This window comes from Erinaceus europaeus, chromosome 19, assembly GCF_950295315.1.
Source record: "Erinaceus europaeus chromosome 19, mEriEur2.1, whole genome shotgun sequence".
Classification (NCBI taxonomy): domain Eukaryota; kingdom Metazoa; phylum Chordata; class Mammalia; order Eulipotyphla; family Erinaceidae; genus Erinaceus; species Erinaceus europaeus.
In genome coordinates, this window is record NC_080180.1 from 55,457,940 (window position 1) to 55,483,326 (window position 25,387).

The following is a 25,387-nucleotide window of genomic DNA, read 5'->3' on the forward strand; positions in this document are numbered from 1 at the left end:
AGTCTCACTGTTAAATATGAATGAATAAAAAGTGAGCACTGTCCACTTGAAAACATCCCCATCACTGAAACAGAGACAAAAATAAATCAATGAGACAAACACAAAAAGCCAGTATAATTTATAAAATAGGAGAAGTATTTCATTTTGCATATTCTGGGATAAACGATGGTGATTATAAACAAGTAAAGGATTCTGTGAAAAAAGAAGACAATAGAAAAAGAACCTTTAATGCCTAAGGCTCCAAAGTCCTAGGTTCAGTCCCCCGCACCACCGTCAGCTAGAGCTGAGCAGTTCTCTGGTAAAGTAAAATAAAATAAAATGTTTTCTCTAAAAGAAAAAGAACCCGTACATGCTCTGTGTAATTTCTGAAATAAAGAATTAATTAGAATAGTTGGAAGATGGTCAAATAAACCCCCCCAGTGACTGAAAGAAAGGGGAAAGAGATAATTTTAGATTCTAGGTTTTTTAAAAATTCTATTTGTTTTTTTTAATTGGAATGAAAGGTGTTCGAGAAACAAAGAAATAGGTAAAACAAAAGGAGAAAAATGACAACGAAAGGGGGAGGGGAGTAAATCAATGATATAATACTACCCAAATGGGTGGATGTGGGTTAAGTGCCATTAGCTTGACTGTAAAAGTCCACTTTAAAAATCCTTGATTATTTGCCAGGGATTCAGAGGAAGATTATAAGTTTTCCAGAGGAGAAGCAATGAAAATCAAGTACTAATAAAGATATATGTATCATAAAAACACCTGACTTACTGTTACAGTAAGTATTAGAAGACAGTGTAGACCTTGACATTTTGAGTGCAAATAATTTTCTACTTGCAATTACATAGTTGGTACACAGGAAGAAGGACTGGTAATGCCATGTAACTCAATAGGACTGTTAACTAGCAGGAAGGCATTCACACATGTGTTCATACATTCCCTGCAAACTTGTAGGTGGGTGTGCTTCATCTCAGTAGAGAAACAGATCAGGAAGACTGCAACTTAGAAGACCAGCAACAAGAATGTCCAAGATGGCTCCTGGGCAGCAACCTTGAAGTCAGGTTGACTCAAGGAGTCTGGGTCCCCAGAAAGGAGAGTGCCTGGAGGATAGGACGTATGCTGGATTAGCCCAAGGGGTCTGAGATGGAGAGAGTATACAGATGGCAGTTGACATGTGACGTTAGAGAAAACAATATCAATAAAAAGTCCGTTATTAAATTCAAGAAAAAATATATAAAAAGTCCAAAAAACTAGAACCATTTCTTTTATACAAAATGTATTGCTGATTCTGCAGTGAATAATAACATTGAGAGAGTGAATTTTATAAACATAATTTAGCTGAAATAACAATGTGATTCTACAAGGGAAGGGGAGGCCAGTGGTATAAATGCATTCTGTCTTACCCTGTTGTGGGAAGTCGGCAAAGTCTAAACTGGATTAATCAAGAACTGGTCACATATTATATAGAAAAATAGAGAGGACTTGCTAAGAAATTGCTGCAAGCATTAATATTGATTAATGGTGGAGAGTGAGAATGAGTTTCAGAGACAGCAAGGGACTACCATGTCTCCTTAGAAGGAAAATGACCACATACGTATCGATCCACCCACCTACCAGAGTTCTGGGCTATGCCTTGTGCCCCGTCTTCTCTTTGATGTGATATTTGTTTCAGACAAGTATCCCATGTTGGATAATAAACCCTATTATTTTAAATATAAGCATTTTGGTTGAAGTAGATATTTTTAAAAAGACATACCAATTTCTTTGTTATATATATATATATATATATATATATACACACACACACACACACACACACACACACACACACACACACACACACACACACACATATATATATATATATATATATTAAAGTTTTAACATGGACAAATGCACACAGTGTTGCTCCTAGAGGGGAGTAAAAACTGAAGTGTTGGTGCAGTGTGTATTGAAATTGTGGAGGTGTGGGAGGGGGACCCTGACATGGAATGTAATGTTGCCCTCCTGGTCCTAGTGTGACAGTCGTCCAAATACGTCAGAAAAATCTTCTCATCCTATGACTGACAGGAGTGGACTCCTGGGTCAAATTAGCACTATTTCAGGGAGGCATGCAATAGTTGGGAGACACTCAGAATTGGGAACTTTGGGAATATCAAAATAAATCCTGGCAGAAGAAAACAAGTGCTGTGCTGACAGTGGGAAACCCTTATTAGTGCATGATTTGAACCCTCCTTGGAGAGAGCTGAGAGAAACTGAAATCATTTTAGCCTGAATTGTAGCAAAGGCTAGAAACACTTTAACTTCAATTATAGCATGACTTGTGGGATCAAACAAGGATGAGCTAGTGTTCTTTCTCTCCTCTGCACACAGGTTCTCCAAGAGTACAGCAATTAACATGTCAGTCTTTGTAAATACTGTACTCCATGTCCCAGCACACCAAGCTTATTTTCTTTGTAGTGGAGGGCAAGGTAAAAAAACATTAAAAACTGGCTTAAGTCCTTCTCCTTCCTAAAGCAATTTGATGATGAAGAGCCAAAGGCCTGCATTAAGAGTTTAAGTAAAAGGCCACCAAAACTATATTGCTCTTTCCAAAGCAGATAAATATACGGTCTGCCTGACTCAGAATAATCTTGGGTCATAAGGAAACATCCAAGAGAACATGAGGCTAGAGTGAAGTCCACTGATGATTTCAAGCAACAGGTTATGGTAAACATCTTGACCCACCACAGTGGTCCACACACACACACACCCCAAAATAAAACAAAACATGTTCTTTCTACTTTGTAAGTATATTCCCAAGGAGAGTAATTTTAATGTGTTTCCAAAGTGGTCAGCTATTTAAAAAGGTTTCTATGCCATATTAGACTTGAATTTCCATTCAGGATATGTGAGAGCATTGTCAGCAGCAGTTCAAGTCTAAGTTACGGGATGGAAACGATGTATGATGTGGGAGGAGTGAGCAGTGCAAGGAGTGAGCTGTAATGAAAGCTGATGTGATAAATCTGCCCTCTTAGTCAGCTACTTCTAGTCTCTGGGCATTTGTTGCAGTGAGCTTTTGCACCTCTGACATCTCAAAGGAAAAAGGCGACAGTGCTCTGCCTCACACCTGTCCAGTGCACTTTTAACCTTTTGTCCTGTGACTCCTGTTGCTGTTGAAGTGGGCGACTGCAGGATTCGAAAGCCTGTACAACCCACTGGGCAGTCAGTTTGATCAACAAGAAACGCTTATCAAGCGATACTTTTTTTTTTTTCTTTTCTCTCCTGGATGTATTGTTCTGAGATTGTAATGGCCTATACAGCCTTTCGGAAGAAGGTTACAGAAGATGGTACAATCCAAGAGTCTGTATAAGCTATTAGAGTCTGCTGCCTCTCCTTTGATTCACTTCTTTCCTCTTCATTCCTGCTTTCCTGGGATTGTATTCCCTACTAATGGGGTAATAATAATATGGTTTGTTGCATTATTTTATAATGTTATACTTCTTTGCGTGTGTGTTATTTAACTGTTACTTGTTTATTAGTGGTTTAGTATTGATTAAAAATTATAAGGTAATAGGGACATAATTCCACACCATTCCCACCGCCATTGCTTCCATTGGAAACTGCAGTGGTTCTCCCAAGCTTGCATCTATGGGTTGACTTTATAACTGTGTATCTATATCTGTCTTTTTTGTTTTTTGTTTTTTTTTGTCTAACTTTTTTTCTATGTTACTACCTTCACTTCCTTTCTAAGTCACATCTACACCTCTTACTACTTCTGGGTGTCTTTACTTTCTTCCTCTTCTCTCTCAGGTAAGAGAAACAGTGCCTATCTTTTCCTGGTGTGAAATTTGCTTTCCTTTCAGTGGTGGTGTGAAAACAGTATTCCTGGCAACAAACACTTAGGGTCCTGGTCAAATGGGGGTTCAGAGCCCTCTGGCTATCTTCCCGTATCATTTACCCCTTGGGAGGATGGACCAAGTTTCATTGTGGGGTGCAGAAGGTTCTGGCTTCTGTAATTGCTTCTCTACTGGACATGGCTATTTGCAGGTCAACCCACACCCTCAGCCCTGTTTCTAATAATGTTTTATTTCTGTAATTTTATAAGTTAAATAATAAGGCAGCAGTATATAGACTTTTGCTTAGATTTTTTGCTTCAGGGAAATGCAGATTCAGGCAGAGAGCACATAATGAATAATACATTAGTACTTATTATTTTTCAGTTTTACTTACATTGCTTTATGTTTATCTAAAGGTTGAGTATGATAAAGAAAATCAAGATAAAATATATGAAATTATGTGTTTTAATTTTTTTTTTTTTGACACTGAGCCACTTACAAGACTTTTTTTATCCTCTACTCATTGTTGACTCTACAGTTGTTCTTCTTTGGTGATTGCATTTCTTTCTTAAGTACAGTGTTTTGCATTCTGAATCTGTCTTCCTGGCTTCAGATAGTGAGACATTCCAGACAGTTTTGCGGTGTAAGGACCCCTTGCAGTTTTTCACATGAATTACACAGTTTGAAGAGTGAAGTCTCTGATGCTGTGTCTGTAACATCTATTTAAAAAAAAAAAAGGCCACCTTTGTCTGTAATTATCTGTGTATCATCTCCCTTTCTTTGCTCTGAGCTGTGTGGTGTATTGGTATTGGAAGTCAGTTAAGAGGAAGAACTTGCTATGAATCATTCCCGTGGAAAACTGCGTATTTTTCCTTGGAAACTAATGTGTAACTCAGTTTCTCTGTGGTTGCTACAGTTTGGGATGTGTTATTTGTTTCTTTCTCCTTGATCTGTGGCTAATGTCAGTGTAAATTTCTGTCTACTAGTGAACTAATCTCTTGACAGTGAGAGCAAAGATTTCATGAAGTATAGCTACTGTTAATTTGATGTTTAAATAGGATAAAGTGGGGGAGTGGTACTGAAATTTCATATAATCTCTTTATTACAAAATTGCATCACTCCATCATTCTAAAAACAAGCATTTCTTGAAAGTGTTAACAATACTGAAGATAAGAAATGTCAACAACTTCAAATGACAGCTTTCATTAAATCTTAGTTACCCAAATTTTATTTTATTGTTCAATAGGACAGAGAGAAATTGAGAGGGGAATGGGAGATAGCGAGGGAAAGAGAAAGATAGACACTAGCAGTCCTGCCTCACCCTTGTGAAGTGTCCTTGCTGCACATGGGGAGCTGGGGCTTGAACCCAGGTCCTTGTGCGGATCCTTGCACATAGGTGTGCCACCCCCAGAATCCCCCCATTACACAAATTTTAGCAAAAGTAAACTTGTTTCTGCCTTACTTTATCAATATTAAGCTGCATGAATAAATAATCATAACCAAACAAACCTTTTAAAGAATGTGATATATCTGATAACACCTTAATGTTGGAAATATGACGTAAGAGTTTAGGACATCTGGAATTTACCAGAAAATATACATTGTTTTGGGGGGCTGAGCAGTGGTACACCCAGTTAAGCGCACACATTATCGTGCGGAAGGATCTGGGCTTGAGCTCCCCACTCCACATCTGCAGGGGGACACACACTGCTTCATGAGCAGTGAAGCCAGACTGTACGTCTCTCTCTCTCTCTTTCTCCCTCTCCCTCCTCTCCACTCTCAAATAATAAATCTATCAAATAATAAATTTAAAAATAAAAAAGGAGTGGTGGATTCGTCCTGCAGGCGTCAAGTCCCAGCGATAACCCTGGCAAACAAAAACTAAAGTTATTTTACAGTCCCTGTGCTCCAATTTCATTTTAAAATACAAACAGAGAAGAAGGCCCGTGCTTGATAATATTGGTCTTTCAAAAAGTCTTAATATATTTTTCTATGCAAAAAAACCCCCAAACAAACAAACAAACAAACAAAACAACTGTGCCATGACTTTTCCAACACCCCAATGTAAAATAAAGCTACAAACAATCACTATAGTCAGCTGTCCTTTTTGGCTTCCACAGTCACAGATCAGCTACCCAGTCCTTATTTTGTGTCTGTCTGAAACAGTTGTTTTCTGATTATAAGTGGGCTATTTTTGGCTTTTAGGCCATGAGTTTGTGTGGTAGCTACAGCAGCACGTGAGCAGGCAGTGAAGGCTCAGACTGGTCCTGCTTTCACAGGTGCTTGTTGAAGGAGTGTGGTAATTCAGTGGCAACTGGGAGATGAGGCTTTTGCCTTGAAGCTACATCAGGAAAGTGATTGAGATTACAGGGGTGGTGGTGGTGGTAGTGACTCAACCAAGTTCTTTTTGACTCACTTATTGGCCATGCCTCTGGAAGCAACAGTAGGTGTGGAACTCTCTCCATCTTTTCTGTTGGTAGCTGTGCTTCCATAGTTCCTTACCTGGCATTCACCAAGGCAGTGGTTTCAGAACTTCCATGGGCACCTGCATCACCTGGCAGTTGTGTGCACTCAGATTTCTGGGCCTACCTCCAGAGGGTCTGATGCAGGAGGTCTGTTGGGGGGGGGGTGCTGAGAGTTTGCATTCCCAACAGGTGTCACCGGTTCCCGGTGGTGCAGGCGTGGCCACTCTGGAAACCCCACTTAAAGACCACAGCCTGGGCCAGGGCAATAGCTATAGCATAGGGCTTGCATGCAAGAGTCCCCAGGCTCCATTCCTAGCATTGCATTTGCCAGAACTGCATGGTGCCTTGTACTTTCGGTCATAAAAGTAAATCATTCTTTAAAGAACCAAAGGCCTGGAGAGACAGAATTTGAAGGATACCATCCAGTTGACTCACGTTTGATCCCTGGTACCCTAGTGGGAGGTGCAGTGGCAAGGGAAGAAGCTTTGGTGTTGTGGGGCCCGGGAGCAGTGAAGTGGACGTGGGCCAGCTCCACCAAAACAAAGCAGAGCCTGAAGTCCAGAAGTCTGCCCCATTCTCAGCTTGGGCAATTGTTGAGATTCTGAGGAGAGGACACAGTGAAGACAGGAGCAGAAGCAACTAGGGGACTGCCCAAGTGTTTTGCATGAGCTAATAAAATCAATAGACTTTTTTTCCCAGAGGAAGAGTAAATGAGGAAGAAGAGAGAGGATGGAGAAAGTGTTATGAGCAAGGCGGCCTGAGGCTGAACAGTCAGAGATCAAGGCTATTGATGAAATATACCTAGGAAAGCTGTCATAGGAGAGCTTCAAAATTTTGTCTTCCATATCTGAAAAAATTGTAAAATATACTGAATTCACTTATTTGCTAGCGGGTGTGTGTGTGTGTGTGTGTGTGTGTGTGTGTGTGTGTGTGTGTGTGTGTGTGAGAGAGAGAGAGAGAGAGAGAGAGAACAATGTATGAGAAAATTAAAGCAGATCTTGTTTTCTGCCAAGGGTTGGTGGAGCTCAGAAGAGAGAGAGCATATTTGAGATTTCAAAGGGGTGGGGGGCAGGCTGTGGCACACCCAGTTAAGCGCGTATATCACCATGCTCAAAGACCTAGGTTCAAGCCCCTCCGCTCTGGTGTCTTATCTCTTTCCCTCTCTATTTTTCTCTCCTCTCTCAATTTTCTTTCCTATCAAATTAAATAGAAAAAAAAAAAAAAGAAGAAGAAAATAGCCACAGGGAGCAGATAATTCATAGTGCTGGCAATGAGCCCCAGAAATTACCCTAGTGGCAAAAACAATCTTTAAAGAAAGGAAGAGGGATTTCAAAGTAATCAGTAAACAGAGAAGTACTCCGTAGCTAGTGGTGATCCATAACACGCTCAGTTTAGATTCAATGAAGCTGTGACCCCAAAGGGACAAGACCACCCTAATGGGAAGAGAGGGCTGACATTAACCAAAGAAAAGGACTGTAGTGCTCTGCTTGCAGGAAGGGTTTCTGATGCTTATAAGTTGATCAGCTAAGATGAAATTTGCAAAACAAAAGGACAGTGAGCAGAGAGAGAGACTCACATTCCTCCATTCCTCCCTCCCACCCTTTTTGTTCCCATGTGCCAGACTTGCTCTCTCAAAATAAGGAGAGAAGTAAGGACTGTTGGAAGCTTGATTTTGGCAGGAAAGGTCCATGGTAATCCAGGAAGTAGGGCAGCCTCAGACAAACCCATCCTGTTTGTCTGCAAAGTCATCTTCTAGTTTGCTAGAGCCCCCTACCCCACAGAGGAGGGGGAGGTTGGTTTGAGCATTGTTGTTGGTCTCCACTGTGCTTTGGAATGGCAATAAAACTTTACCCTTTTTGCAAAAGCTGACCTGACAGTGTTTGGCTCTCTGTGGCACCAGGTAGAGAACTCTATTTCAGCGTCAACAACACTGTCAGGATGCAGGGGAATGTTCTCTCAGTCCTCTTGGTTCTTCTTGGACTGGCTAAGCAAATAAAGTAACACCAGATTAGTAGGAGAGGAGAAAAAAAGCACATTTAACCACATACACATGGAGAATTTACATGGTTGTCAATTCTAGAGTAAATAGATAAAGTAGAGAGTTTATGTCCCCTGGTAAGGAATGGGATAGGGGGCTGGGGAATCAAAAGGGAGGAGGGGGTTCTCACATAAGAAAGAGGGGGTGATTCTATATGACCCAACTCTGTCTTCAGATGTGCACCTTGTCTTAAGGTTGGCTTCTTCAAGATGATTTCTGGAAATAAGCCTAAATCTGAGATAATCTTTATCCTTTTCTTTCTTTTTTGTTTTTTAGAGTTCTTTCTTTAATTTTTATTTAACTTATTTATCTGATAGGAGAAAGGAAAATTGAGAGGGAAAGGGGAGACAGGAGAGAAAGAGAAACACATATAGCCCTGCTGCACTGGTAATGAAGGTACATCCTTGAAGTTCTCCAGTGGGAATCAGGGACTTGAACCTGGGTCTTTGCACATGATTCTGTGCACTCATTTGGGCGCACCACTATCAACAACTTAGTCTTCATTCTTTAAGGTGGTGGTAACAGTTTCCCCTTAGGCCCATGAGGCCTAGATTGATCTTACCACCACATACTAAGGTTACATTTTAAAGTTTGCTCTGGCATCTTGTGAAGAAGCCTACCTGAAGACTTTTGGGGAAGATGATCCTATGCACCCCATGCCTCCCACCACTGGAATCTATTGTTATCTAGGAGAAGGCTTTGAGCTTGCACAGGGCACAAAATCGGGCATTTGGATCAATTTACCTAGTTGTCTAGGGATCAGAAAGTCCTGAGCTAACATCTGGTGTGCTGTTTCTGTGGTACTCACAAGCGAAATGGCTTCTTGGTCATTATTTTAAGAAACTCTACTTTGCTTTTTCCTCATGAGGAGATGATGTGTGGAGGCAACACTTCCTGCAAGTAGTTTGTTTCTGACTTCCCGGTCAAAGCCTGGTGTACTCACACTTCTGGGAAGGGAGGAGCTGTGCCACCAATCCAGTATTTGAGGAGGCTGCTTTGTGGGGAAACCAGAAAGACAGGACTTTTATAACCCGTTCACATTTCCTGCTGATTTTCATGCTGCTTCTCACTCTTACCAGAAGTCTTTCCTCGGCTTGTCCTCCACACACAAAAGGAAAGGTGTGTGAGAACTGGCCTCCAGTAACGGGGTTCCAGGCACTGGACCAACACCAACAGAACCCTTATCTTCCCAGAGGGAATGAAATCTTCACTCAGCAGACAATCAAGAATAAGGAGCAAAGGTCATGGCTTCGGGGTTGCATAAGATAGACTGTTTCATGATTTATACTCTCTGGCACTCACTCACGGACTTTTTACTCACACTGTAGAGCAAATGTGAACCAAAGAAGAATTTGTGGAGGAAATGATTCATGAAAAGCATCTGATAAATAAGACTTTTTTTTTTGATAGCTTTGGAAATGTGAGAAAGAATAAATTATTATAAGAATAGTGGAAGTTTATAGGACTGATGAGAAGAACTGAGCAACTGAACTTGGGGACAAAAACAACAGAGGCCTTATCTTTGTTCAGGTTTTCAGATTCTTCGATGAGAATGGACTGTACTAGACAGAATTTTATCTGTGCCTTGGTTTCAGTCCTCCATATTGCCAGGGGACAAGAAGAAAGCATCACTGCTGGGACTGGGAGTATCCTGGACATTCAGGCAGTCCCCATGCCACTCCTATATGTATGTGTCAGTCAAATTATGGTTATGACATATATCTATATTTGTGTTTGTGTGTGTATACATTTGGAAAACACTTATTTTCTACCATCTGTCTTATCTTACAACAATCCTATCTAAGCTGACACAATTTTAGAGCGGTTGTGGATATATTAGTAAAATTAGAAGAAAATGCAAGAAACTTCTCATAATCTTCTTGTCCATACACATTGCATGTACAATCTTCCTCCATATCAGCACCATTCCCTGGTACTTCTTTTGTTTGAATTTTTTATTAGTGGTTTATAAGATTAAAAGATAATGAGGGTGTAGCTCCAGCGTTGTGTGCCCCCACCTCCCTGTAACACACACTCAGTGATGACCACCATAGTTTTCCTAAGGTATTTGTCGGGATAAGTTGCGGGGGAGAGAGAAGAGACCAGAGCGGAGTGGGAACACAAATATTGATTCATGCAGACACCCCAGAAATGGGCGAGAGCAGGGTGGTTTAGGCCACGTGGAGCTAACAAAATGGCTGCCTCCCACTATGCCTAGCAGCCCTTCTCTGGGTCGCCGAAGAGAGGAAAAAAGCAAGAGAGAGAAAGCAGAAGCAAGAGGGCTTTCATGGGAGAAATTCTGGAAGTGGCAAGTCGGGACAGGATTGGCTAGAAAAAGGGGGTGGGGAAAACACGGCACTCTGGGAAGGTAGACAGCCTCCATAGGGATGGTTGCTAGGGTTTCAGCTCTTACGGGAATGGGTGATACCCTGAGGGGGCAACGTGGGCAAAGTTTTATCTGTAAATAAAACTTGCATGGAAATATAATGGTTTATGGGCCCTGCCAATGTTCAGCTACATCTGCAGTTTCCCAACAGTATTTTTCTTCTTCTTGTTCTTTTTTTTTAACCTAGAATCCATTTACACTCTTACATCACATTCACCCAAAGTCCACCGTTTACCTTAGACTCACTCTTGGCATTGTGTAGTCTATGGGTTTGGCAAATGTCTCATGAGATAGAGTGTCGTTATACTACTATTCAGTGTATTTTTACTGTTTTTAAAAATTCCTCGGTGCTTGTCATCTCACTCCCCCGTCCCTGGAAACCACTGCCTTTTTTTGCTGTCTCCGTAGTTCTCCCATTCCCAGATTGTCATTTAGTTAGCATCTTGCAATAGGTATCCTTTTCAGATTGGATTGTTTCACTTGGCCATATGCATTTAAGGGTCATTTATATCTTTTCATGATAGTTTGTGATTTTATAGCACCAAGTAATACTCTGTTGTGTGGCTGTACCATGGTTTGTTAATCCATCCACCTACTGTAAAATATGTTGGTCACTTCTAAATTTGGGTCACTATTGGTCACTATAAGATTGTATAAATTAATGGTACATTCATGTAGGCTTTTGTGTGGATATATGTTAAATATAATTTTAACTATCTTATCCAAAATTTACATTCTTGATTTATGTTCCTAGTTGCACCCATTTTCTTGTTGGAAATAGAAATAATTTGCTACCAAGCTAGAGGCAGCACAAAACATCGTTTTGTCTGAAGCAGTGAGTCTTAAATGTGGTTCTCTGGATCATCAGCATAAACATCATTAAGAACTTGTTAGAGGAGCTGGTTGGTGGTGTACCTGGTTGAGCACACATGTTATAATGTGCAGGGACCCAAGTTCAAGCCCCCTACTCTTCACCTGCAGGAGGAAAGCTTTGCAAGTGGTGAAGCAGGGCTGCAGTTCTCTCTCCCTGTCTCCCCTTCTGTTAAATAACAATTCAGCAGAAGATCTAGAAACTTAGAGATCACAATTTGTTAAGTGCTGTAGATTATTGTTACATGTGGAAATTTAATGTGCATGTAAATTACATGGAGAGGTCAAAATGTATGATCTTTAAGATTTTAAAAATTACTTATTTTGGATAGAGGTAGGGAGAAATAGAGAGGGAGGGGGGAGGTGGGAAGGAAAAAAGAGAGAGAGACCTGCAGCACTGTTTTACTGCTTGTGAAGTTTTCCCCCCTGCACGGGGACTGGAGGTTTGAACTTGCGTCCTTGTGCATTATAACATGTGTGCTCTATCAAGTGTGTCTGTCTGAGTTAATCTGGAACTGGGTCACCATGGGGAGGAAATTAACCATGGGCACAGAAGGATCTGCGAAGCCACATAAGATTTTATTTCCCAGGAAGCAGCTTTCATATATGATTTTACAGCAATATCAGAAGCTCAGATCACACAAAAATGAGCTGTACCATAAAGACTTGTCATATATTTTCTTGCGTAAAGTATTTCCCTTAAAGAGCAGAAAGACAGCCTCAGCACAAATATTACCAGGAATATCTCTGCAGGAGACCCTGCCAGACCTTGCGGTAGGAGGAGGAGGGGTCACAGACAAAGGAGGCTAGTTAGGAGTTTCATTGTGGCTTTGCCAGCCACGTCCTGTTAACCCCAAAGGAGCCAACAGTCACCTTGTCTTGGCCCTATACATGTGTCATCACCTGGCCCCCCAAAATGCATGTTCTTATTTAGTAGGTTTGGGGTAAGCTTAATATTCTGCATTTCTGCGTGGTGGCATACCTGGTTGAGCACATGTTACAGTGAGCAAGGACCTGGGTTCAAGCTCCCAGCTCCCACTTGCACAGGGAAAACTTCATGAGTGGTGAATCAGTGCTGCAGGTGTCTCTCTCTCCCTGTCTCCCTCTTCCTCTTGATTTCTAGCTGTCTCTATGAAATAAATAAAGATAATCAAAATTATTTTTTAAAAATTCTGCATTTTTAACTAGTCACTGCTGCTGGTGTGGGAATCAGACTTGGCGCAGCAAGAGTCTAGAGACATTAATGGAGAAAATTTTTGTGTAACTGCTTCAAAACTAAAATTTATAGACAAAATAGATGACAGCTAGAAAGTCCTATAAAATACTTGATGCTGTTAAGTACCCATAATTTTCATGAAACTCAGAAAATTGTGCATTTGGTGGGGAGAGGGAAACACTTCTTTTCTTTTTTTATTTAATTTTTTTATTGATTTACTCATGATCAGCAAGACTGTAGGATAAGAAGGGTATAATTCCACACAATTTCCACCACCAGAGTTCCATATCCCATTGCCTGCCTTGAAAGCTTTCCTATGCTTTATCCCTCTTGAAGCATGGACCCAGGGTCATTATGAGGTGCAGAATGTGGAAGGTCTGGCTTCCATAATTACTTCTCCTCTGAACATGGGCATTGGCAGGTCAGTCCATACCCCCAGCTGGGGAAAACATTTATTTCCAATTGGCAGGTCTAGACAGGGCTGCCCACTATCACCATTATTATTCAACATAGTGTTGGAAGTTCTTGCCATAGCAATCAGGCAGGAGCAAGGAAATAAAGGGATACAGATTTGAAAAGAAGAAGTGAAACTCTCCCTATTTGCAGAGGACATGATAGTATATATAGAAAAACCGAAGGAATCCAGCAAGAAGCTTACATAAGGCATACAGTAAGGTGTCAGGCTATAAAATTAACACACAAAAGTCAGTGGCATTTCTCTGTGCAAACACTAAGTTAGAAGAAGTTGAAATCCAGAAATCAGTTCCTTTTACAATAGCAACAAAAACAATAAAACATCTAGAAATAAACCTAACCAAAGAAGTGAAAGACTTGTTTACTGAAAATTATGAGTCACTACTCAAGGAAATTGAAAAAGACACAAAGAAGTGGAAAGATATTCCATGTTCATGGGTTGGAAGAATTAACATCATCAAAATGAATATACTAGCCAGAGCTATCTACAGATTTAATGCTATCCCCATCAAGATCCTAACCATATTTTTTAGGAAAATAGAAAAAAATGCTACAAATGTTTATCTGGAACCAGAAAAGACCTAGAATTGCCAAAACAGTCTTGAGAAGGAAGAACAGAACTGGAGGCATCACACTCCCAGATCTCAAATTGTGTTATAGGGCTATTGCAATCAAAACTTCTTGGTACTGGAACATGAATAGACACATTGACCAGTGGAATAGAATTGAGAGCCCAGAAGTAAGGCCCCACACCTATGGACAACTAACCTTTGTCAAAGGTGTCCAGACTATTAAATGGGGAAAGCAGAGTCTCTTCAACAAATGGTGTTGGAAAAAATGGGTTGAAACATGCAGAAGAATGAAACTGAACCACTATATTTCACCAAATACAAAAGTCAATTCCAAGTGGATCAAGAACTTGGATGTTAAACCAGAAATTATCAGATACTTAGAGGAAAATATTGGCAGAACTCTTTTCTGCATACGTTTTAAAGACATCTTCAATGAAATGAATCCAATTACAAAGAAGACTAAGGCAAGCATAAACCGATGGGACTACATCAAATTAAAGAGCTTCTTCACAACAAAAGAAACCACTACCCAAACCAAGAGACCCCTCACAGAATGGGAGAAGATCTTTACATGCCATATATCAGACAAGAGGCTAATAACCAGAATATATAAAAAGCTTGCCAATCTCAACAACAAGAAAAAAAATGAGCCCATCCAAAAATGGGGGGAGAACACGGAGAGAATATTCACCACAGAAGAGATCCAAAAGGCCGAGAAACACATGAAAAAATGTTCCAAGTCTCTGATTGTCAGAGAAATGCAAATAAAGACAACAATGGGATACCACTTCACTCCTGTGAGAATGTCATACATCAGAAAAGGTAACAGCAGCAAATGCTGGAGAGGGTGTGGGGTCAAAGGAACCCTCCTGCACTGCTGGAGGGGATGTTAATTAGTCCAACCTCTGTGGAGAACAGTCTGGAGAACTCTCAGAAGGCTAGAAATGGACCTACCCTATGATCCTGCAATTCCTCTCCTAGGGGTATATCCTAAGGAACCCAACACACCCATCCAAAAAGGTCTGTGTACACATAATGTTCTTAGCAGCACAATTTGTAGTAGCCAAAACCTGGAAGCAACCCAGGTGTCCAACAACAGATGAGTGGCTGAGCAAGTTGTAGTCTATATACACAATGGAATACTACTCAGTTATAAAAAAATGGTGACTTCACCATTTTCAGCCAATCTTGAATGGACTTTGAAAAATTCATGTTAAATGAAATAAGTCAGAAACAGAAGGATGAATATGGGATGATCTCACTCTCAGTCAGAAGTTGAAAAATAAGATCAGAAGAGAAAACACAAGTAGAACCTGAACTGGCGTATTGGCGTATTGCACCAAAGCAAAAGACTCTGGGGTGGGTGGGTGGGGTGGAGAATATAGGTCCAAAAAGGGTGACAGAGGACCTAGTGGGGATTGTACTGTTATATGGAAAACTTGGAAATGTTATGCATGTACAAATTATTGTATTTACTGTTGAGAGTAAAACGTTAATTCCCCAATAAAGAAAATTAAAAAAAAAAAGTTAGATTCAGTGAGAATGTGAAATGGTTTGTGATCAAGGACTTTTCATAAATTCTTTGTTATGAAGGAATAAAAGGAAGAGGAAAACAGTGATTTTTAATTGGGAGATTAGTGGTTTGTAATAAATATAGTTGTTGCTACACGTATGCAGTTTTTCAGGTTTTTGAAAAACTCTCCCATCCCCAGGCTCAGTTCTCCTCCTCCATCATGTGTCAGGACCTGAAAGTCCCCTCACCTCTAGAGTCCTTGGCTCAGTACACCAAACTCAGTCCAAATTCTACTTTATGTTTCTCCCAATTAATGAAACAGCACTTTATCTAACAACAGAATTATTGAGAGTGTGATATTCGAGAAATTATTTCTGACACTTATTCAAATTACAGTGTTATAAAGAGTCTTGACATAGTTAGATGGAAGAGGTTGAGTAGATAGTAGGAGGGAAGCTAATGGCTGTTTTAGCCTTGAACTTAGGCGTAGTTGCATCTTGGTAGCTAGCACTCCAGATAGCAATGTCTGATCTCTCAACTCGCAAGCTCAGACCCCTGCTGACTATTTTGCAGAGATGCCTCCTGGAAAAATGATCTCTTTAATTTGGAAGAGGCTCATTAAAAATAAGAGTATGGTTTTTATTTTAAAAAGAGACATGTTTTTCTTATTATAAAATCTACTCATGTTTATTGTAGGAAATTTAGAACATATAAGAATATATTCACATCAATTCCCTTCATCCTAACCCCACCATTGTTAATTTTTTTGCATGTCAATCTTTTGTAATCTGTGGAACCAGTTAAATTTATGAGTCTTGCATGGAAATCTTTGTATATTTAAATACATTTTCTAATTCAAAATATACACTAACATTATTTTAGTAGGTTTTTATGAAATTACCCACCAGGAAGTTTTAAAAATTTGCTTTCTCTACAGTTATGATAAAATATCTGTTTTTATACATTTTTCATAATCCCAAGATATTGATTTTAAAAACTGTGGTTGACATTTCTGAGAGAATATGGTATTTCGATCTGTCAAATTTGTTGATTGTAACAATGTCTTTTATATGGCTTTTTTTTCTTATATTTATTTTCCCTTTTGTTGCCCTTGTTGCTTTTATTATTGTTTTAGTTGTTATTGTTGTTGATGTTGTCGTTGTTAGATAGGACAGAGAGAAATGGAGAGAGGAGGGGAAGACAAAGAGGGAGAGAGAAAGACAGACACCTGCAGACCTGCTTCACCGCCTGTGAAGAGACTCCCCTGCAGGTGGGGAGCCAGGGGCTTGAACTGAGATCTTTATGCCTGTCTGCGCTTTGTGCCACATGCGCTTAACCCGCTGCACTACCGCCCGACTCCCCTTCATATGGCTTTTGTCCTAGTGCTTTGTCATACCTTCAGTACTAGGAAAAATGCAGAAACTCATCATTATTTTGGTTTTTTTTCACAAGTGCTTTTATAATACTTATTATGTGCAAAGTATTATTATTTTTATTGTCACCAGGGTTATTGCTTGAGCTTGGTGCCTGCATGATGAATCCACCACTCCCAGTTTTTATTTTATTTTATTTTATTTTTAGATTTTTAAAAATTTTATTGATTTATTTTCCCTTTTGTTGCCCTTGTTGTCTTTTTATTGTTGTTGTAGTTATTATTGTTGTTATTGATGTCGTCGTTTTGGATAGAACAGAGAGAAATGGGGAGAGGAGGGGAAGACAGAGGGGGAGAGAAAGATAGACACCTGCAGACCTGCTTCACAGCCTATGAAGCGACTCCCTTGCAGGTGGGGAGCCGGGGGCTCCAACCGGGATCCTTCACCCAGTCCTTGTGCTTTGTGCCACATGCGCTTATCCTGCTGTGCTACCGCCTGACTCCCATTTTTCTTAGATTTTATTTTGACACAACAGAGAGAAATTGAGAGGAGAGCTGAAGATAGGGAGAAAGAGAGACACCTGCAGATCTGCTTCAGCACTCCTGAAGCTTCTCCCCTGCAGGTGGGGAGTTCAAACCTGGGTCCCCAAGGTAATGTGTGTGCTTAACTAGGTGCGCCACTGCCCAGCTTCCACAGGGTATATTACTTTAAATGCTTCATGAATATTAATTCATTTAGATCTTATTGCAATCTTATGAGATGGATACCATTATTATTTTCATTTAGCTACTGAGCTGAGACACAAAGAAATTAGGTTACAAGCCCAGGTTTATATAGTTTACAAGTGGTGGAGTCAAACACTGCCTTCAGAGATTACAGACTTTTCATTGTGTTGTGTTCCCTGACACTAAAAACAAACAAACAAAGAAACAAACAAAAACAGCTCATTTCAAACTGTCTCATATAAAGCTTTATAAGTGAGTGAAAGTGTTGGATGATCCTGCCTATAAGTGAATGTAAAGAAATAAGATTCAAGGTAGGATAAGACATATTAAAAATAAACCAGTAGGCATTGACATAATGGAGGCTGTCAGAGGAAATAGCAAAGATGATGATGGTGGTATGTAGGGTGGAGGGGTGAAGGCATATAAGGAAGGGTGGCATTTATTTATTTAGAAAACCCAGATCAGGGTGGGTAAAATAGGAAAAAAATGATAACACTGAATGCAGATGGGGACACTGAGAAACTGGACTCATGCATCATCAGACATGCTTTAAAATGAAAAGAAAAATACATTATTTTAATATTTTCAAGATAATTCTTGTTATAAATGTCAAATGCACAGCAGAAAGATTGTAAGGATATAAGTTAAATATTTTTAGCATTTGCCATTAGGATTATAACACAGATGATTTTATTTTATTTTTTTATTGAGGTTGTGTTGTTCTAGAAGACTGTTTTCTGAGGGACAGAGTGTCACCTCTCTCCAGAGTATGTGATAGTACATATGACTCAACACAGATGATTTTAAATTTACTTCGTGGTGTGTTTATAAATTTGCTGTGGTAGCGATAACTGCCTGTTGCCTGTTTGTTCAATCAGAACACATCTATTAATGACGATTACTAATAAAGAAAACTATTAGCAAACATTAAAGATTATAAACATAAATAAACTTTGAAACAGGGTATCATAGAAGAAGATGAGTGCCCATATTTGAGGGCGACGGTTGAAAGAAGCTTTGAAAGTGGCAGTGGCACCCATAGTTGTACTCTGTGGACAACATTCACATCTGATTGTTGGTGATGCTGGACGCTGAAGTAGGGGCTTCTTGCTTTCAGGTACCATACACTATCTGCCTCATGAGTTTTGAATATTTCTGACTGCTTCCAAAGAGTAGACAGAGAAACAAGAATAAGAAGAGCAGCACCCTATGGGCAGCATATTAAACCCCCAAACTCCAAAATACAGCAAAACACTGCATATGGTTAAAATACGCAGAAGCGAAATGGAGAGGCAGTCAGCAGGTATAGGGTTGGCTAGGTGGAATAATTCCAGCAGGCTCTGCTCTCTGTGGACTGTCCCACCACTTGGCTTGGGTCTGGATGTGGGGTAGTTAGGGCAGATAAGTAGTGGCCTGGAGTGAGAGAGCTCAGCCAATGAGGCTAAAGGTGTAAGCTCTGGATTGGTTGGAATTCATAATCATACTTTGGGGATAAAAGTCTTTAGTGCTTTTCTGAATTCAGGAAACATCACCCCAGCATTATCTTGTACAGAAAAAGAATTGTAGGGTGCTGGGCGGTAGCGGATGTGGTTAAGTGCATATAATACCGTGCTCAGGGACCTGGGTTTGAGCCCCCACTTTCCACCTCGGTTGGCGGGGGGGTAGGTAGGGATGCTTCATGAGTGGTGAAGCAGAACTACAGGTGTCTTTCTCCCTCTCTATCTCCTCTCCATTGTCAATTTCTCTCTGTTCTGTCAAATAAAACAGAAAATAAAAAAGAAAAAGAATTGTAGGAGAATCTCTTTTTCATTTACTTAGCAAATTAATTGCCTCTTTACACATGTAGTTCTGTACTGTTCACCAATATATGACATTTGTAAAAGCTCACAAATATTCTTTAAATAGTGCACGTTATGTTATAACACAGCTGAAGAACTTAGAGAGCATCAGTGTTTTTTTTACTTATGAAAATGGATTCTACTTTATTTGCTGCAGCTCAGTGACTTACTGTCTGTCTGGGAGAAGGGCTAAGTATGAGTTCAGTTGAAGACTGTCAAAATAAGCACTACTAAACAGCCCTTTCTAGTTTTATTTCATGTGTTAGAGCCTTTTTATAAGAGGAGAAAGAGTGAACATCAGAGCACTTCCCAGCTCTGGTGCATATTATTTTCAGGGATTGAACCTGGGGCCACAGGCTTGCAAGTTTTGTGCTCTTGAAAAGTCTTGAGCTGTGTCCCTGGACCTGTCTTATTCATTTATTTATTTTTTCACCAGGGTTACTGCTGGGGCTTGGTATCTTGGTATCTACACTATGAATCCACTGCTCCTGGTAGCCATTCCCCCTCCCCTTTTTTTCTGATAGAGAAAGAATAGGTGAAGGGAATAGGTGATGTGTGCATTTTATCAGGTGAGCCAGTACCCAGCCCCTGGAAGGGGGAAATAGGGAGAGAGAAAGAGAGACATTTACAGCACTGCTTCAACACTCATGGAGCTTCTCCCTTCCAGGTGGGGGCTGGGACCTTGAACCCTGGTGTGTGCATGGTAATCTGTGGAGTCTTCTGGATTTGCCTAGCCCCAAACCTGTCTTTTTTTTTTTTTTTAAACTACAAACTGGTTTCCAGAAGACATGTTTCACTCAAAAGCTTGGGTTCTTTAGGAAGAAAGCTGTAGGAAAAATTTCTCTGTGATATGGTGAAAGAACCTTTTAAAGTGAGAGTGAATGAATTGTCCAGAAGAAGAAGAAACTTTTCCAAAATGACAGTGATTAAACATGAACATCACAGTTAACATAATACACCCTTTGGATGGAATACACCCTCTGAGCAGCAGAAACATTTAAATGATGGGGTCAAGGGGTGATAACTATTGTGATAGGAGTTCCTGTTTATTCTTCAAGGTTGAGCATTTGATTTCAATCAAAAGTCACTATGGTTTAGAATGAAGTCCCCTTCTAAGATCATATTTATCGAAGTAGGGTTGGAAGGAGATTTGCTTTTGCTGAATATTCTTACTCTGCAGTCACTTTTAAAGTAACTCAACAAACATCCTGCCTTATAGGTCAGTGATAAGATTTGTAAAGGTGTGACTGTTAACTATAAAATACATTTGAATGACAATCCATTCCAAGAATACACTTGGAGCAAAACTGCATTTTGCTTTGTGAAACTTCTCTTGGGCAATTAATTGCCTTATTTGGAAGGACTACATTGGAGACAAACCTACATGCTCGGACTGCTTCAAATACTTGCTTTGATTTCCACCCCAACTTGAATCTTGTGCAAAGTTGGAGTTGGTGGACTGAATCTGAGTAACAGCTTCTTCACATGATATTTTTGCTGATAATTTAATGTCTCCAGAACATGGATGGACTTCTCTCTGGAAAAAGGACATTAACCGTGATTTACTGAATAATGCAGAATAGGAGAAAGGAAAAGAGATTATGATAATATTGCAGCACAGGGCTACTTGTCACCTATCCCTCCCCCTGCCCCAAGAGGAGTAGAGAGACAGAGAGATAATGAAAGAGACCATGACACTGAAGTTCCCTTCAGTGTGGTGGGGGCCAGACTAAAATCTAGGTTGTACACAGGCCACTGGCTTCTCATTACTCATTCCCTGAATCCTAGAATGAGGCCATTCCACCGCTTTGTGTTGTAGGCTGTGCTGGTCTTTATGAATTGAAGACATATGTAGCAGTTCTTTGTAGTCTTGCAGAAATACCTAGCTAAAGACGTCAGTCAAATCCCAGATGTTTAGGGAAAGCTCCTGTGTAGTACTCATGATGTGGGTCAGCAAACAGTGCACAGCATTTCAATTGAAGGTGAGGGGTCCTGAAACCAATTTAAATGTTTTATCTTTGAAGATATTTTATTCAATAAGGACAGTCCAGAAACTAATGAATGATGGAATCATGCATTAGAATGATGGAATCATGTATTAGACTGAATGATAGAATCATGCATTAGAAATCCCCTCAAAGGTGTTTGACTTGTGGAGGTACTGAAGGGTCCTTCTCCACTGCAATCCAAATGCATTCATTCAGCTTCATCACTCAGGGAATGCCTCACATGTCCCTTAGGGGCTGCAGTAATTTGCTAGTTGACTTCTGTGAAAGAAATCATGTAAATGCTGAGAATCTGTAGGTTAATGTGTAACATTTCTTGGCAACTGAGGGGGGACAGTTGTAGTGTGCCTACTCTCTGCAACCTACTTGAGGGCTCTTGTCAACAGAGCACAATTCTCCTCAGGGGAGATTGTGGACTAGGAAACTCATCAGTGGGAAAGTTAACCCCTCTTCCTGGCATGGCAGAATTGGAAATTAGCACACAAATGGTCTTGACCTTCTGCCTGCTTTGCCCCCCTCCCAAAGTTGTTATCTTCTTTGTTATTCACACCAGATTTCTTCTCCAATCACATAAAATCCTGCCACCATGGAACTCACTGAATCCTCTGATGTCTTTTGGATGCTCAGAAGCCTTGTTCTCAGGGATATTAATGTTTGTTTTCACCTCCACTTGTGATTCTGTCCTTTCACCCCTTTAAACGTTACCTTTTGTAGACTTCTTGAACACTTCTTATGGGCTTGATGGAGTAAACACAGACTTTGTTAATGCCTCTACCTTGTGAGAGTTCAAGTCACTCAGAATAGTGTGAATAATGGGGTTTTATAACTTAGACTGTCAGTGAGTTATAAATAAGTCCAAGCATTTCTGTGTGCTTCTTTCAGATAGAAATAGGTGGGAGTGTTGGGGCCAGTGTTTTTTTTTTTTTTCTTTTCTTTTCTTTGTGTGTGATGCAGTTAATTGAAGAGGATATTGCTCTGACCATAAACATATATGCTCTCTTTGAATGCATGAGAAGGCACAAATAATTTGTAGACAGGTAGAATGCTGTTTCAGCTTTTGTTATACCTTTTGTCCCATTACTAACCTATTTTAAGACAAAGGAAAAACTAGCGGGACTATTTTAACAAACATTGCTCTTGGGAGTGTAAATTGGCGCAGAATATATATAGGGTCATTCTGCAATGTATTTTTAAAGCGTTAAGGAGTGCATATTCTTTGAACTCAACAACTCTACACTTTTGAATTTACTCTGACAAGAAAGTAATCACTACTATTCAGGAAGATTTATTTTTCATGTCAGAGTTAATAATAGTGAAACACTAGATACTGTCTATGATCCAACAATTGAGAATGATTAAATAAATTATGATACATATATGTGATGAAGTACATTTATTCTTTTACAGCCCTATTTTATATAAAATTTCTTGCACATAAAAGGCTGAAGGAACAACTAGTGTTTAATAGTTTTATTTCTTGGGAGTTTGTGAGAAAGTTAATTTCCTTTGTTATATTTTTATTTTGTAATTTTTCCTATCTTGAATATTTATTGATTTTTAAATGAGAAAAATAGTATAAGATTAAAATAAAGAAAAGCCTGTATTCTAATTAATCTTAATCAGAACAGTAACTATGTTATTAGCTTTTCAGGGACTGATGTTAAGCATTTTGACTTTCTAAGCAATTTATTTTCTTGCTTTTTCTTTTTCTTTTTTTTGCCTCCAGGGTTATCACTGGGGCTTGGTGCCTGCACCACAAATCCACTGCTTCTAGGGGCTTTTTTTTATTGCACAGAACAGAGAGAAATTGAGAGAGGAGGAGAAGATGGAGAGGTAGAGAGGCATAAAGACAGACATCTGCAGACCTGCTTTTACCCCATCCTGCGAGTGGGGGGGGGTCGAATTGAGATCCTTTCACTGCACTGGTCCTTGAGCTCCCTGCCATGTGCGCTTAACACGGTGCACCACCACCCAGACCCCTGTTTCTTCTTTTAAATTCTTGAGACTCCGTTTTTGCTGATTTGACTATTTTTCAGTACTGAAATTCAAAGCGAATTAATAGGGGAAGGAGAAAGCAAACTTGCAAGACCTTTTTTTTTTTTTTTTTTTCTCCTTATGTACTTGATTTGAATATAGCTTCCTACAAATCAGTGGTAAGGCAAAAATCTTTCTGATAGTAAATTATTTTTTATAACTTGACTTTCTAGAGAGCAAATGTTGATGGTACATGAAGAGCAGCAGCAACTTTTCTGAATTATTGTTTCTTCTGTCTCTTCTTGAAGAGATTACAGGAGCAGAATATGTGCGGGACAGGTTATGTGTGGAAAGAATATCAAAATGGCTTCCTCAAGCATATGCTTAGTTATTAGCGAAGGATTTCTTCCCTAAGAGAGTTTTGAGGATAAGAGCTGTTGGTCTGATGCAAAGGACTAAGTTTTTTCCAACTGAGTCTCTTCTAAAAGTTTCTGAGCCTTACAGTTGATATGCTCAAATATTTAAATATCTCAAATATAGAGCAATGAAAAAGAAATGACTGCATAGCTGTCTGTTCCATGTAACAATGATGAAGACCTTGAAAACTATATCCATATGTTTGTTAAGAAAAATCATGTTCTTATATCTTCCTTATGAGGCACTTAGGCATTTCTGGTTTTATCTTATTAATGTCTTCAACGGCACGGACCTTTTTATATGTGTGATTATTGGCCCAGGATGATGAAAACTGCAACCGAAGAGTTCACACAGGACTCACATATCTCCGCCTTAATACTTTATTATCTTAAGTGATTGGTGGTTAAAACCTTTAAACAATCGCAGAGGAGCTGGTTTGTGCTTAGTTGGTTAGAGGAATAAGACAAGTTCTTAATTCCTGAAATGATCAAGGACCAGAAGTGTTATATTAAACTTGGGGAGTTTGAAACCAAAGTCTTGAAAATGCTGAATCTTTCCTCACCACTCTATTTAGTCATGACAATAGCCAGTGTATGCTGGATGAACAATCTCTTGGAATTTATAGAGAAATGAAATTTAATCTAGGAAAAGCACTCTACTTCTTCAAGATCCTGTCAGGTTCCATGTCTTTAAGATGTTCTGACCACTCTATTGCTATCGTAATGAGACAAAGCTCACATACTCTGAGCAGGCATTGAGTGATTATTGCTGTGAAATATGTGTGTTTGTGTATACATATATACTATTCAATTTAATTTTATTTTTTCTTCATAGAGATAGAAATTGAGAGGGAATTGGGGATAGAGAATGAGAGACACCTGTAGCACTGCTTCACCATTCATGAAGCTTACCCCCTGGCAAGGGGAGTCTGGGGACTTGAACTTGGGTTCTTGTGCTCTATCGTATGTGCATTCTGTTGGGTTTACTACTGCCCACCACCGACTCTGACATATTTTAGAAAGCTTTTTGAACTGCTTAGTAGTGACTAATTGATACAGAGATGATTTGTAATGATGTGTGAAATGTGAATACTTTTTAACATTTACAACTCAGGAACTTTGATGTTTCTATTTTTCTCATTATAAAAGTAAGTGGTGTTCAATACAGAAAATTTGAAAAATCTTTAATATTTTTTTAAAAATGAGAAGCACCTGTAATCCCAAAGCATAGAATTCAACTCCATTGTATTTTACCTGGTCTTTTAATTCTGTTTGTGTATACATACCCAGCATAGTTGAGATCTTTAAGTATTGTATTTTTGCTGTAGTCAAAAACATTGTATCATGGTTAATTTTCTTGCCATTGAAAAATCTTCAAACATATGTTTTGGATTTATCATAGCCCTTCAAAGAATCCAAGGAGTCCTCCACTTTGGGATGTTTAGATTGTCTGTAGTTGTTAGTTAATATAAATAATGATATATTGGACATCTCGTGCATATGTTTTTGTTCAGTACAACTAATTCTCTAGGTTAGATTCTTGGTAGTAGATTTACACCAGCTGTATATTTAAAAAGTTGAAAATTTCTGTTGCCTAAGATGTTTTTAAAATCACATACATTTGCTGGGGAATGATCAAGCTGAAAATGGGAAGACTGTAGAGACTGTTAAGAATGTAGCCTTTGTTCTGAGCTCCCAGCTAGGCCTAATGA

The 25,387-nt window shown here is 39.5% G+C and overlaps 1 long non-coding RNA gene across 1 annotated transcript; it reads right to left on the bottom strand.

Annotated features, from left to right (window-relative positions):
• Positions 1 to 2,955: 2,955 nt before the first annotated feature.
• LOC132534755 (uncharacterized) lies at positions 2,956 to 10,970 on the bottom strand. The gene is made up of 3 exons (XR_009546465.1): positions 9,057 to 10,970; positions 8,145 to 8,258; positions 2,956 to 4,528 (listed from the first exon to the last, which is right to left on the bottom strand). It is a non-coding gene; the product is annotated as an uncharacterized LOC132534755 (long non-coding RNA).
• Between the last annotated feature and the right edge of the window lie 14,417 nt (positions 10,971 to 25,387).